The sequence below is a fragment of the Notamacropus eugenii genome, chromosome 1 (assembly GCF_028372415.1).
Source record: "Notamacropus eugenii isolate mMacEug1 chromosome 1, mMacEug1.pri_v2, whole genome shotgun sequence".
NCBI lineage: Eukaryota > Metazoa > Chordata > Mammalia > Diprotodontia > Macropodidae > Notamacropus > Notamacropus eugenii.
Window position 1 is genome coordinate 388,344,066 of NC_092872.1, and position 16,247 is coordinate 388,360,312.

The window sequence follows — 16,247 nt, forward strand, 5'->3', positions numbered from 1 at the left end:
GCACACACATTATCTCATTTGGTACCATGTACAATATGCCTTTGTGTTTGTTTGTGCATTGAAATATATTTGTCAAGGGACATTAAAGTTTAATAAAATAGGTTTTAAGAATTCAAAAGGGTAAAGAATGCCTGTTCTCAAGACTGTGGTTTTAATTGGATGGCCATAGGGTAAGTGAAGTTTAATATCTTTCTTCACCCATTTGTCTCTCCCCTCTATGACTTCACATCCCCTTTTCTATGCCAACCTAACCCTTAGTAGCTGTCTCTTGCTTTTGGCTCATTGGTGGATGAAAACAGCCCCAGAAAGAGGATAGTGAAGATCCGGTACCAACCCTCAAGGCAAAAATAGAATTCAAGATAGAACTTACCAAGGCAGTGGCATCAACCTGGGCTGAACACCTACCTCTATGTCCGCCCGGTCGTGACCTGATCAGGAGGTGGAAGGAATGATTGTTAAGGTTGGCAGAAGTCAATGTCTTAACACCAGAGTGTAGAGTCCAGGAGAGAATGGAGAAAAAGACCCTCATCTAGACTGATGGAGCCTTTCACAAAGCTCAGTAGGATCTCCTTTGCCAAAGAAACCAAGATCATTCGCAGTCCTATCCTTTCTCTATGAGGACTCATTCTCACTTTCCCAAAACCTTCAAAAGAGGAAAGAAATAGATTTTGGAACAAATCTTCACATTCAGCCTCTAAATTTGGCAATGCATGATCCAAAACCTTGTTTGCTCCACACCATGTCATTGTCATTTACTATTTTTGTTTTATATAAGATATATGGATCTATGTTTACTTTTTCTTTCTCATATTTTTTTCTTTTTAACAATTATGAAATATCTACCTCCTTCCCTTCCCACATGCCCCCAGGGGGCAAAAAAGAAATACAAAATCCCTGTAACACATAAGCATGGTCACACTGGCCACATCTAAAAATGCATTACTCATTCTGCATATTAGTCCTTTCCATAATGTGGTGGAAAACATTTACAGTGATGGTGTTGTTTAATTGTTTCAGTCATGTCAAACTCTTCATGACCCTGTTTGGTTTTTTTGTTGTGTTTTTGCAAAGTGGAGTGGTTTGCCATTTCCTTCTCCAGCTCATTTTACAGATAAGGATACTCAGGCAAACAGGGTTGATTAAGTAACTTGCACAGGGTCACATGGCTAGTAAGTGTGTGGCCAGATCTGAACTCAGGTCTTCTTGACTCCGAGCCCATGGCTCTTCCCACCGCACCCTCTAGCTGCCCTATATGGGCATTATAGCATAGTGATATTATAGCATAAGTTGTTCTTTGGGTTCTGCTTACTTTACTCTGCATCAGTTCACCTTTACATCTTCTAAACCATCTCCTTTTTGATTTCTTGCAGCGTAATACTATTCTATTATATTCATATGCCATGATTTGTTCAACCATCCCCTCCTTTTACACATGGGGAAATTGAAACCCAAAGATGGCAAGTGACTTGTCCAGCATCATGTCCCTACTAAATTTCAGAGCTAGGATGGGAACTCAAGTCTTCCTTACATCTCCCCCAGTCAGCCAGTCAGCTACTTCACAGTTCATTGTTTGCAATGTGTTACATCCCAGTCACACCTACTACAGAGCCTCTTCACTACCCTTTGGGTCATCCACAGCTATCATTCTTTGGAGAATACAATGTTCCATAACTTGCAGCCATATAATATCACAGCAACAAATTCAATAATAAAAAGATGGGCCTCTGTTTCAAAGAAAAGCTTAGGGTTATTGAAAAGATCCTTGATATTTTCCAAAAGCACATTCTGTTCCTCCCCCTGTTCAATTCTGGATCCAGAAATTCATTGCCCATTTGCAAATATTATGTTAGGGACTTATGTGTATGTGTTTGTGTGTACACCCATATACACACACAAAAGGAAGAAAGATTCCTTATAGATGGTAAGGCTTTCCAGATGCTCCTGTTTGTGGATGGCATCTTGCAAATTGGACGAAGCTCCACAGCATGGCATAGCCTTTTAATTGAGATTCACAATCACTATCTATGGGGAACCCCTTCTCATCTTGAATTTTCCTCCAGGACAGTAGTGAACCCTGTATTTCCACTATGTTTAATGCTACATGTCCTCCATTTCAATGGTGAATACCTTTGACAAGTATATGTCTTCCTGTTTTATGCCTTACTTGTTGTTGATTTTTAGATGGTCATTGAACAAAGCTAAATTTTTGTTACATATTTCCATGAATCTTGTATAATTTTGACATGGAGAGACACCTTGTTGGTGGGACTGTTAAATTTTTTTCATTTTAAGTTATTTTTCAATTAGCAATCATTCATTCTCTCTCTCCCACCTACTTCCCCCACCCCATTTTTTAGAAAAACAAAAGTCTTTGTAACTAGCATGAACAGTCAAACAAAAAAAAATTCCCATATTGTCCACGTCTAAAAATGCCTGGCTCATTCTGCATATTGAATCCTACTCTGTCAGGAAGTGGGTAACAGAGACCATAAGCAGTCCTCTGAAGTTATAATGGACCATTGAATTGATGAGAGTTCCTAAGTTTTTCAAGATTATTTCTCTTGCATCTTCTTGCCAAGATGGCTATCCAGAGAGAAGGGAGGCTACCCAGTTCCCCAAATCTATACCAGCTAAACTATGAAGTTTGCATCATACTGAAAATTGACCAAGAAATATTTTTATTTTTTTATTGTATTTATTTATTTATTTTTAGATTTTGACATTCATTTCCACAAAATTTTGAGTTCCAATTTTTCTCCCTATCTCTCCCCTCCCCCCACCCCATAATACCTTGCATTCTGATTACCCTTTCCTTCAATATGCCCTCCCTTCTATCACACCCCACCCTTCCCTTATCCCCATCTTCTCTCTTTTCTTGTAGGGAAAGATAAATTTCTATACCCCATTACCTGTGTTTCTTATTTCCCAATTATGTGCAATAATAATTCGCAACATTCATTTATAATACTTTGAATTCCAACTTCCCTTTCTCCCTCCCTCTCTACCCAGCCCCACTGAGAAGGCAAGCAATTCAGTACAGGGTATATATGTGTAATCTTGCAAAAGACTTCCATATTAATCATGTTGTGTAATACTAACTATATCACCCTCTATCCTACCCTATCCCCTCCTTTTTTTATTCTCTCATTTGACCTTGTCCCTTCCTGAAAGTGTTTACTTCTAGTTACTCCTTTCTCCCATTTGCCCTCCCTTCTCTCATCTCCCTCACCCCACTTGTCCACTTCTCCCCTACTTTCCTGTAGTGTAAGATAGATTTTCATACCAAATTTAGTGAGCATGTTGTTCCCTCCTTAAGCCATATGTGAAGAGACTAAGCTTCACTTTTCCCCTCTCACCCTCTCCCTTTTCTCCTCCACTGAACAAGACTTTTCTTTTCTCTTTTATGAGTTACAGCCTGCCCCATTCCATTTCTTCCTTTCTCCTCCCAGTATTTTCCTCCCTCACCCCTTAATTTTTATTTTATTTATTTTTTATATGTATCATCTCTTCTGATGCAACTCAACCTGTACTTACTATCTGTGTGTGCATGTGTGTGTGTGTGTGTGTGTGTGTGTGTGTGTGTGTGTGTGTGTATAATCCCTCCACCTACCCAAATACTGAGAAAAATCTCAAGAGTTACAAATATTATCTTTCCATGTAGGAATGCAAACAGTTCAGCTTTAGAAAGTCTTTTAGGATTTCTCTTTCCTGTTTTCCTTTTCATGCTTCTCTTGATTCTTGTGTTTGAAAGTCAAATTTTCTTTTCAGCTCTGGTCTTTTCATCAAGAATGCTTGAAAGTCCTCTATATCATTGAATGACCATTTATTCCCTTGAAGTATTATACTCAGTTTTTCTGGGTAGGTGATTCTTGGTTTTAATCCCAGTTCCTTTGACTTCTGGAATACCCTGTTCCAAGCCCTTCAATCCATTAATGTAGAAGCTGCCAGATCCTGTGTTATCCTGATTGTATTTCCACAATACTCAAATTGTTTCTTTCTAACTGCTTTCAATATTTTCTCCTTGACCTGGTAACTCTGAAATTTGGCCACAATATTCCTAGGAGTTTCTCTTTTCAAGTCTCTTTCAGGAGGTGATTGGTGGATTCTTTCAATATTTATTTTACCCTCTGGTTCTAGAATCTCAGGGAAGTTTTCCTTGATAATTTCATGGAAGATAATGTCTAGGCTCTTTTTTTGATCATGGCTTTCAGGTAGTCCCATAATTTTTAAATTTTCTCTCCTGGATCTATTTTCCAGGTTAGTTGTTTTTCCAATGAGATGTTTCACATTATCTTCTATTTTTTCAAACTTTTGGTTTTGTTTTCTAACTTCTTGGTTTATCTCATAGTCATTAGCTTCTCTGAACTTGATTCTCTCTTTTAAAGAACTATTTTGTTCAGTGAACTTTTGAACCTTCTTTTCCATTTGGCTAATTCTGCTTTTTAAAGCCTCCTTCTCCTTCTCCTTCTGCTTTTTGAACCTCTTTTTCCAATTGAGTTAGCCTCTATTTAAAGATGTTATTTTCCTCAGCATTTTTTGGTTCTCCTTTAGCAGGCTGCTGGCATGCTTTTCAAGCTCTTCTATGGCCTGAGCCCATTTCATATTCATTTTGGAGGAACTGGGGGCAGAGACCTTGACTTCCTCTGACAGTATACCTTGTTCTTCCTCATCTGAAAGGATGGAAGGAGACACCTGTTCACCAAGAAAGTAACCTTCTATGGTCTTTTTTTTCCCTTTTTTGCCCAGCCAGTTACTTGACTTCTGAATCCTTTGTCAAGAGGAGGGGCCCAGTGCTCCTCCTCTTCCCAGTACCATGCTCAAGGCTGAGATTCAGATCAGCTGCTCAACTCCTCCAGGGGCTTTGGGTGGGGGCAGGGCCACCACTGAGGGCTGAGGTTCAGATCAGCTGCTCAATTCCCCCAGAGGCTTTAAGCTGAGTTGCCTGGACAATGGACCCAGGCTGCTTCCACACCACCATAGCCACCTGCCTCACACTGCTGCTGCTGCTGCCGCCTGGAGCTAGTGCTAGGGGAACCCCATTCCCCTCTCACCCAGCTTGGAAAGCCCTCTCACACTGACCTTTGGAGCTTTCTTTGGTGCTTGTGGGCTGAGGAATCTGGGACCCTCCCTGTTGGGAATTCTGCCCTGGAGGTCTGTTCAGGTCCTGTTCCTCCCAGTGTCACTCAACCAGGGCTGGGCTCTGCTTCACTCAGCATCCTGTGAGATAGATATTTTCTGTTGGCTTTTCAAGTTACCTTTGGCTGGAAACTTCTTTCACTCTGTTGTTCTGTGGCTTCTACTGCTCTAGAATTTGTTGAGAGTCATTTTTTTACAGGTATTTTTTGGGCTGTGGGGGAAGTGCTAGAGTATATGCATCTTTCTACTCCACTATCTTGGCTCCTAACCAAGAAATATAATAAGAAACTACAGTAAGTAGTTCTACCCAATAACTAGACAGAAAGGTAACCACCTCACAGAAAATAGGAAAGGGGGTCCTTCCAGTGTTTCTGAGTGCCAGGGCACTCAGAGATTGAGCACTTACAGCCTGAAAGAATCTGTCAGGAGGGAGCATGAGAGAAGGGCTTCTCTGAGAAAGTCCAAGGACAATGAGAAAGTTCTAAGGAAGAGACCATAGAAGCCCCTGGGGAGCTGCAGCAAGCAATGACCAGTGTGTGCCAGCAGCTGTGACACAATGCTCAGACTAGGAAATTCAAGATCCAGGGGCTCTGAGGTCCCTAACATTCTACCATGAAAGGCCAAAGAGGTCTATGAGAATCTAGAATTCTGAACTTCAAAGAACCACGTGGTTTTAACCCCAACGAGGTAGCATTCAGTACAACAGCCCAGGAAACCAAGTCAAGTCAATCACCCCACCCATAAATGCATCAGGGACAAGGTTTATGCTAGTGCCAGTTTATACAGTCTCTGAAGGGCCAGTTGTTTAATTTTCAGAGTAAGCATTTACCCCTTAGAAATCAGCAAGTACTACAAACCAGGACTTGATCTATTGATTGTAAAGATTTAAGAAAGTGAAAATGTTATAATAAGGAAAAATAAACTTACAAGTGGCTCACAGTATTTTTTTTGAGATAGTTTTTAAATACTTATCAGCATGCCTCTGATCAAGAAGTGTACCCTGGCCATAAAGCCCCAATTCAAGAAATAAGCTGGAAAGGTTGAGTACATCAAAGAAAATACCAATCAGTATTTAAGAAAAGGATTGCATATCTAACTCCATAACCACTGCAAGGAGAGATTTAAAGGAAAAAATTGATTTCCACAAGAATCACATGAATACCTAAAAGAAATGAAGTAAGAGATAAACATGAAATAAAAGCTCTTGAGGAAAGAATTAGAAGGAGAATAAATAGTTTAGAAGAGAAAGTGGTCTGACTTAACCAAGAACTAGAATACCTGAAAACTAGAATAGACCAAGCAGAAATCAATAGCTTTGTGAGATGGCAAGAAGTATTGGAACAAAATCAAAAGACTGAAAAAATAGAAAACCATATATCTGATATCAAAAATAACTGGTCTGGAAAACAGGTCAAGGAGAGACAATTTAAGGATCACTAGAGTCCCTGAAAAGTGTGATTTAAAAAAAAAAAACTTTGCTGCTATACTTCAAGAAGTCGTATATAAAAACTGTCCAGATTTATTAGAACCAGAGGGCAAAGTGAAGATAGAAAGAACTCAGTAATCACCCCTTGAAAGGAACCAAAAAATGGAAAGTCCCAGGAATGTCAGCCAAAAAAAAAAAAAATCTCCCATGTCAAAGAAAAAATACTACAAGTACCCAGAAAGAAACTGTTCAAGTATCAAGGAGCTATGATCAGGGTCACACAAGACCCTACAGATTCCACTAAAAAAAGATTTTATAATACAGTATTCCAAAAGACAAAAGATATAGGCTTACAACCAAAAACAACTTGCCCCACAAATTGGAGTATAATCTTACAGGGGAAACAATGGATTTTTAATAGAATAGAGGACTTTCAAGCATTTCTGATGAAAAGACTGGAGCTGAGTAGGAATTTTGAAATACAAATACAAAATCCAGAGAAACTTAGAAGGGGAAATTTATTTGAGCAACTGGAAAAAGCTGTATGATGATGTAATGCTTATATTGTACCAAGAGAGAAGAAATAAGTGTTCCTTCAAAACTTGAATGTCTTAAAATGGTATTTTATGGAGTTAAGAAAAACAGAGACTGGGGAGGGGGTAGATTGGTTCTGTTCTGAGGGTTTAAAACTCCCCCTTAAAGGGAGAATAAAAGTAGGAATACATCACTGTAAAAAGGAGGAAGTAAGGGATAGAATTTCTATTTTCTTATAACTGAAGTACATGAGAAGAGAATCCAAACATGAAGGAAGGGGAGTGGGCATCCTTTTTAAAAGAGAATAGATTTTTATTGATATCTTTTGCTTTTGCATTGCCTAGAATCCTTCCCCAGATGGTCATCCCTTATAACAAATTTTTTAAAAAGACAAATAGAACGATAAAAATTCAACAAAACTCATCAATACATTGAAAAAATGTGATATTACATATATCTTGTTCTACATTTTTGCCCCCCTCATCACCACCTCTGTGAAGGAGTGACGGGAGGTATCTTCTTTATGAGGACACGCTTGTTGTTTATAATTCTTCAACATTCATCTTCAGTTGTTTGGTGATAATTGTTGTTTTTTCCATTTACGTTGTTATAGTCATTGAGCATGTTGTCATCCTGGCTTTGCTTACTTCAGTTTGCATCAGTTCTTATGTCTTTCCATGGCTCTCTGTATTCATTATATTCATTTTTTCTTATAACAGCAATATTACAAACATGTACCACAAATTTGTTTCCCCAAATTCATGGGTATCTATGCATTTTCAGTTCTTCACTTCAGAAAGTGCTACTATAAATATTTTGGTCCATATGGAACCTTTTTTCTTATCCATGACCTGTTTGGGTTATATCTCTTGCAGTGGAACCTCAATATCAAAGATTATGGACATTTTAGCTAGGTTTTTTTCAGTACCCCAGTCTGGATTTCTAGTTTGAGAAATAAATTATGATTGCACAATAATTCATAAATATCTCATGGCTTAGCCCCCATCCCATTGAGTTTCTACCATTTTCTCCAATTTCATCTAACCTAAAAGAATTTACTCGAATATATGCACATATGTGTCTACATATGTGTATATATGTATACATATAATTTTTTTTTAAAAAGAGGCAGCGTGACTCTGTAGCTAGTCTCACAATCAGAAGGACTTGGGTTTGTCTTGTCCCTGACATATACTAGTAGGTATATCAACTTTCAGTGCCTCAGATACTAAGACTATGATTTATGTTTTGATCTGCATCACTGGAGAAAGCTTTCATATCAATAAGTTTCCTATAGCAATTAAATCTCATGATATGAAATACCTATGTATTTGTACACATGTGTGTGCATATGCAAATATGTTTATATGCATGGATAGTAAGATCTAGAACACTTTGTTAAATCAGAATGGAAATTAACAATGTACAGCATGAGAGGTCTGGAATTGAAGGGTCGATCTTGGGCATAATCTGAGATCTCAGATTCTTTAATCTGACTGTAGTCAGACAGTCAATAAGCATTTATTAAGCACTTAATGTGCTATCACTATCTTAAATGCCAAGAATGCAAGGAAGGCAAAAGATGGGCCCTAATCTTCAAGGATCAACATTTTAATGAGTAGACAATATGCACATAATTATACATGGAATATATGTACAGTATAAATGGGAAGCCATCCCAGGAAAAAAAGGCATGGGTAGTAAGGGAAACCAGGAAGAGGTTAAGATTTAAGCTGAGCCTTGAGGGAAGCCAGGGACACCAACAAGATGAAGAGGGAGAGTATTCCAGACATAGAAGACAGCCAATGAAGAGTCACTGAGTCATGAGATGGAGTCTCATGTTTGAGGAACTGCACTTTGGCCAGTATAGATCAGTTGTAAAGTACCTGGAGAAGAGTAAAAAGTAAGATGACTGGAAAGGTTGGAAGGGGAAAAGTTTTGAGGGTTGTTAAATACCAAGCAGAAGATTTTATATTTGATTCTGGAAATAACAGAGAATTGCTGGAATTTATTGAGCAATAGAAGGGGAGAAGGAATGACATAGTCAGACATATGCTTTAGGAAAATAACTTTGGTAACTAAGCGTAGGATGTACTGTACTAAAAAGAGACTTGAGTCAGGGAGACCGACCAGATTGTTGCAGTAATCTAGGTGAGAGGCAATGAGGGCTTGCTCCAGGATGATACTGTGTGAGTAGAGACATATGCAAGAAATGTTGTGAAGTTGGCAAAAGCTGGCAACAGATCAGATATCTGGGGTAGGTATGAGTGAGGATTTGCATATAGCCCTGAGATTGTGAGTTTGGATAACTGGGAGGAAGATAGTAACCTTAACAGTAATAAAGTTCAAAAGGGGGCAGAGTTTGAGGGAAAAGATAATTGTTTATCTTTTGAATATGTTGAGTTTGAATTGCTCACAGGACATCAAATTTGAGATGTCTAGGGATCAGTTGGTGATGCAAGGCTAGAGCTCAGGAGATAGAATAGGGCTGGATATGTAGATCTGGGAATCATTTGCATAGAGATGATAATTGAACCAATGGGTACTGAAAGCACTAAGTGAGATGGCATAGAGGGAGAAAAGAAGAGGCCCAGTACAGAGCCTTGGGAGACACCACTGGTAGAAGAAATGACTTGAAGATTTAATAAGGGATAATGAGGAAGAGAAGTCAGACAGATAGGAGGAGAGTCAGGAGATAGTAATATCATGAAAACCTAGAGAAGAAAGTGTATCCAAGAGAAAAAGGTGATCAACAGTTCCAAAGGTTTCAAAGAGAATCAAGAATAGTAAGGGTTGAGAAAAAACCATCATACTTAGCAATGAAGAGATCATTTGCATTTTTTGAGGTAGCAGTTTCAGTTGAATGATGAGATTGGAAGCCAGACTGAAGAAAATTTAGAAGAGTGGAGGCACATAGTACAGATGGCTTTCTTCAAAGAGTTTAGCCATAGAGGGGAGTAAAGCCATAGGATGGTCCAATCAATCTAATTTTTTAAGAATGGGTGAGGGGAAAAGACATGGACATGTTCATGGGAAAAAGGGAAGTAATAGGTATGGAAAGACTGGTCAGAAATAGGTTTGAAAGAAGAGATAATCTCCTAGAGAATATGGGATGGGATGGAAATCCATGTGCATGTCTTTGCCTTGACGTAAAGAATGGCCATCTCTTCATGTGTGAAAGGGGTGAAAGAGGAAATAGTGAAGGAAGGCATTTCAGTTATGTGAAATGAGAAAAAGGAGAAAAATGGGAACTTCATTTTTTTATGAAGTGTTAGGCAACATTCTCAGCTAAAAGGGTTGAGGAAGGTGATATGGCAAGGTAGAGGAGAGATGAAAAGGTCTGGAAAAGCCCCTGTAAATGGGTGGGATAGTGAATCAGAGAGATATAAAAGTTTTGCCCCACTGACATGGCCTCCATAGCAGAATGTTGTCATAATCTTAAGCACTCCATTAAAAATCCCCAAACTGCCTATCTCTTTGTCCATATTAAGGATGTGGATAGCAAAGAGGAAAAATACCAGGTACTCATGGCTCACAAGAGACTGTCAGAAATAGGTGTTGTATTTATTTTTGTACCCTTGTAGTTGTCCAAGGTATCTAAATATCATAGACCTTGGAGAACTGTGTGAATCATTCACAACAGATTACCAAGGAAACTTGTTTCACAACCATTTACCTTGTATCTCATGTAATTATAAGACCAAGATTGCAGGACTTGATTTCCTAGCTGTGACTGCTCAAGCCCTAACATCCTAATGGCCCTGAGGCAAACACTGCAATGTTTGTGCTTTAGCAAGGCAGCTGGTGGCACAGTGGACAGTGAGCTGCACCTGGAGTTCAGAAGACCTGAATTCAAATCCAGCCTCAGATACTTACTAGCTGTGTGACCCTAGGCAAGTCATTTCACCCATTTGTCTCCGTTTTCTCAACTGCAAAATGAGGATAATAATAGTACAGACTGCTCTCACTTTACATAAGGGGACCCTTGTGCAATGTGAATTGGCATGAGTTGGAGATGGGAAGGAGGTAGGTAGGAAGATGGCCAGCCCATAGGATGAAGGAGCCAGCACACAGTTCAAGGACACCTGGGGCCCAGGGACAGAGAACTAAGAACAGGAGGAGGAACATGAGGGCAGGGGTATTGGGATAGACATATGGGGGCTGGACAGAGGATAGGCAACACACTGGGACAGACAGAAAACACACACAAGGTGGGGCAATTTCTCCTCTGTCCCACTAGAGGTCTCAGATGAAGACTTCTATCCTGGCTGCAGTGGGGCCAATGCCAGGTAGGAGTGTCTCCACAAATTCTTCTGCTTTTACTTGGAGAGATTGTTTTCATTTTTTTAAAGGGGTTTTTTTCTTTGTTTTTAGGGATTTGGGTTTTTGGTTTTTTTGGTGGGGGTGGAAGTGGTGGAAGATGGAGGAGCACCTAGAGGAGGGGCAGCAGCTGCAAGAACACAGTATGGGACCATAAAGTTAATATAGGTGGGATTTGGATTTTGCTTCGTTTTGTTTTTTAAATGTGGATTTCTTTCAGAATTCTTTACATAAAGTTGAAATTGCATACGGCAAATTTACATAAAGCAAGAATTGTCTGTCCCTCCTTCACAGGGTTGTTGTGAATATCAAATGAGATAATATTTGTAAAAACTACTTAGCATGGTGCCTGACACATGGAAGAAGGTCTATAGATGCTCATTCCCTTCCTTCCCCATATCAGTTCATTCCTCAATGCTGTGAATTGATTGATAGATTTGCACTCAATCATGGTACTTAGTTCATAGAAAGCCCATTCGTTCCTCTGCAATCATCCTTGACCCTCCTACAAGGGCAGCAGCCCTGAACTTTACCTGTTCATTCCCCAGTTGGTAAACACACCACTAATAGCTATGCTCCTGCATATATCAGAGTTAAGAGGTCATGGGGGCCTAGGACTGGGTGACTGTACTGTCCAAGGAGTACATGACCCTCCCTGCATCTTTTTTTAAAATAGCTACTCTTTTCTATTAGCAAATCCAGCAACATATTCTTTGGTCCAGCTCTGTTACTTAAGATACATATTAATCAGTTGAATCATTGATACAGTTGGAATTGTTTCAAGACTACTTGAAACACTCCCTTATCAGACTCTAAGATGCTAAAGGTAGCAGCCACATCATATTCATCCTTGTGTTGTAGACACCCAATGTTTGCTGAGAGAACTAATCTACCCTAAATCGTTTTTTCTCTCCACCTTTGATAGACTGCACCCCAAGTTCTGGAATTCTTTCTCCCTTCACTACTGCCTGCTGTAATTTCTTGCACCTTTAGGTCTTGGTTCAGGTAACTCTACAAAAGACTTTTCTTGATATTTTCAATGGCAAATGCTATTTAGAGGTATATGGGAACTAGCTAGCTCAAATGCTGCTCGGCAGCTGACTTAAATTTTTGGCGGTGAGTATCAGCAAATGCTAAAAATCAAGGTTTGATTTATTGTTTTTTTGATTATCTAGGCTTAAGAAAATGATAGAGAAAATGCTAATGCAGATTTAATTTGAAAATGTTTGGCATACATTTTTTTGAGAGCCAGATGTTAAACATTTATCAACATACCCCTAATGCTACTACCCTTTCCCTAAGTTACTTTGTATTTATTCTGTCTATATCATGCATTTACTTACGTTATTCCCTTTGTCCCTGGCATCCTCCATGGAGTGAAGGCAAGAACTGCTTTCATTTTTTGCTTCAGTATCTAACCATTTTGACAAACCCAGTGCCTGGTACATAGTAGATATTTAATAAATATTTATTGAATTTAATTGATTTTTTTTGCTGTGTACCAGTCTATAGTCTGATATTTTCACATAATGCACATGTTTATACACATAAATATAGAGTTGAACCACCACTATATTTGTGCTTTCTTCCTTAGTAATCAACAGTTGGAGACATTGGGCATAAGAATGCAATACTTGGATCAGTATCTTCAATGTCTTTTTTTCTGGTAATGGTACTTTTAATAGTATGATATTAAGTATAATTTGCAGCTTTGGGGTATATTCTCACCTTTAGCATAAAATAAGCTTTGTAAAAATATTCTGAAAAGGGAAGGGGCATATATGTGCCAAGGACATCATCCACTATTAATTTTGATGTTAGCATGTAATATAACAATGGAGCAAATGTTCAGAGAGGGGAAATCTATAAACAGGAAAGGCTAATGGAATAATAAACATTAATCTGAATAAGGAACATACTATTCTAGATAAACCTGGAGGATTCTTTAAAAGAGTCCTGAATAGTTGGCTAAATAGAATACAATCAATGTTTTATTTTGGCTTTTTATTGGAGCATTTGATATACTTTATGAAATCTTGTAAAAAAAAATTCAGTTCAAACTAGTTTAAATAGGAACACAGTTCCAGGGATTGAAAAGTGACTAAAAATAGCTTTTTGTTTTATTGTTTGTGCTTTGAAGGCAATACATACTTGATGGGGGCAAGAGAGGAAATGAACTTTTCATAATTTGGTATGAATCAAGGTTGTATGCAGCAATTATGAACTAATGGGGCCCCAGAAATGGTTATGGGGCACATAAAAATTTAAGTAACTCAAAGTGGGAAGGGATCGGAGGGACTTTTCAGTGGAGCCAGGCATTCCCTAATGCGGTAATGCCCTTAGATGCCCCAGTGTGATTACTGCCTTGCTGTACATTAAAAGCAGCAGCAGCAACAATTATGTTTTCTGGATTCCTAAACACCCTATAGTTTGCTCCTAAGTATGAAAGATTTCTCTGAAGTTTTCAGACAATGTGAATTGTTCTTTAGCATTAGAAAAAAATCATTTGTTGATTAAAATAGGTTCTAGTATCTAGTGGCTGACTGGCAGCTTAGTGTCAGTTAAAAAACATGAGGTTTTCAATTTTCCTATTTCCATACTGAACGTATTTGTGATCATAGGCATGCCTCATCACCTCTTTAAACCTCAGTTTTCTCATCTGTAAAAATGAAAGTGTTGAATGGGATGATTTCTAAAGGCTCTTCCATATTTCAATCCTATATTCCACGATCAGTTCAATGCCAGTGAAATGAGTTTAGCATTTAACATGTACCATTCCTGAAGTTCATTGCTGAGAGTATAGAAATGAACACACACACACACACACACACACACTGTCCCTGGCCTCAGGGGGCTTATAGCTCAGTGGAGTTGGGGCAAGGAGATAAGACATATATATGATAAAAATTAAATAGAGATAGAGATGTCCAAGCATAAACAATTCAAAGAAGAAATAATTCCTTATGGCTGGGGAAATAGAGGGAGAGGATAAAGGAATGACACTGGTGCTTAAAAGAGGCCTCAAAGGAAGAGAAAAACACCATTATGTAAAGATGTGGTGGCAGTCTACTCTTGATGCAGGATGCAGCCAATGCAAAAGCTGAATGCAAGACAGGTCAGCGTAAGACTGAACAGTCAGTAGCACCTTTCAAAATTGTTTCCTTTTTTAGTTTTTCAGCTTTTTAACTACTAATTAATAACAAATAAAATCCATTGCACCTCCAGGGAAAAAAGACTATATAATGTGGAAATTGACTGTTTCTAGAACATATTGTCAGAGATATAGTTTTCCTGAATGCCAGCCCTGGTCTTAAGAAAACCAGAGACATGCAGATGGAAACTCTTTGTGTTCCTCCTTCGAAATCATTTAGTAAAATTAGGTAGCTAAGAAATTCAATTTGTGTCTATAAAAAAAGCCCCTATGCTAATTGCAGTGGGCAAATGAGTAATTATAACAAATTACCCAAAGAGAATGCAGAATAAAATAGTGAGTGTTATACAGTAGAGGCTACAATTAGATGGGGATGCACGACTCTCCCTTGCATGACTTCGCTCTGAACCTCTCTGAAGAATGAAGAAAAAAGCCTTGGACCAAAACTGCAGGGGAACAGTTTGCTGATTGTGTCCTGAGGGAGTTGGATAGAAGTCAAGCAATGCAGAAAATCCCCTCAGGTTATACTCGGCAGAATTCTTGACCTCTGCCATATCATATCTATCAGAAACCTTTATCACTAGGGCATACCTAATAATGGACCATTTGGTGACTTATAATTGCTTCGACATTGACAGCAGAGAGGTATACATCATCATTTTCTGTGTTTTAAAAAAAAGTGTTTGAAACAGAAGGGGAAAGACCAAATTTTAAATCACTTTTGTATTAAAGCAAAATTGTAAGATGTTAAAGCAAATTCAAATTGATTTAATATTTAAATTTATAGTGTTCCTGAATTGTTAGCAATAACTAAGATTCAAAATAATGCTATTTGTTAGTATTTGTAATTCTAAAAGACCAGGATAAAAATAGAGATTATAGGATCACTTATTTAGAGTTAAAGGGGGCTTTAAAGGTTATCTAGCCCAACACTCTAATTTTACAGATAAGGAAACTGAGATCCAGAGTTCAGAGCCCATGGTCACATAGAGAAGTAAATAGCAAAACTGGAATTTGAACTCAGGGCCTTCTGACTTCAAAACAATGTTCTTTCTACTCTACTATGCTGCCTCACACAATGAATAGATATTAAGGGTAGGTATCATTTAGAATGATAGGACTATAGTATTTATAAAAGTTGGAAGGAATCTAAGAGATCACTCAGCTCACCACCATTTTTTTACAGATATAGTAAGGGTCAATTTGTGAAATCTACTCAGGATTGCCCTTCTTGGTTCTGATGAACAATGTAGGAACTTTTGAGATCCAATTTCTGGCCATATTATGACCCAGCACTGAAAGGGCGGTTTGTTTGTTTTTTTTTTTTAAAGCAAAATGCTAAGTGGTCCTTTGGTCCTCCCCCATGACAGCTGAACTCTTTTGCTTGGTGAAGGGAGGAAAAGGACTGGTTCTTTCCACTTTAGTATTATAGTGACGTTACCCATCTAGTAACTGATACAAAACTGAGTTAGATGAGCTTGTGCCTGTGCTCCTAGCTGTCTTCTCCTCTTTTTGTGTTTGTTCTTTCCTGATCTTAGAAAAATGAGTATCTATTCCAGGATGGACATGTCCTTCCAAGCTTCGAGATAACCTTGTGAGTTTGAAAAGCCAAGGTTCTGGTTGTCCTTGGGCTGGAGCTGAATAATGGTAGGAGTCTAAGGCAAGTATTTCATTCTTCTT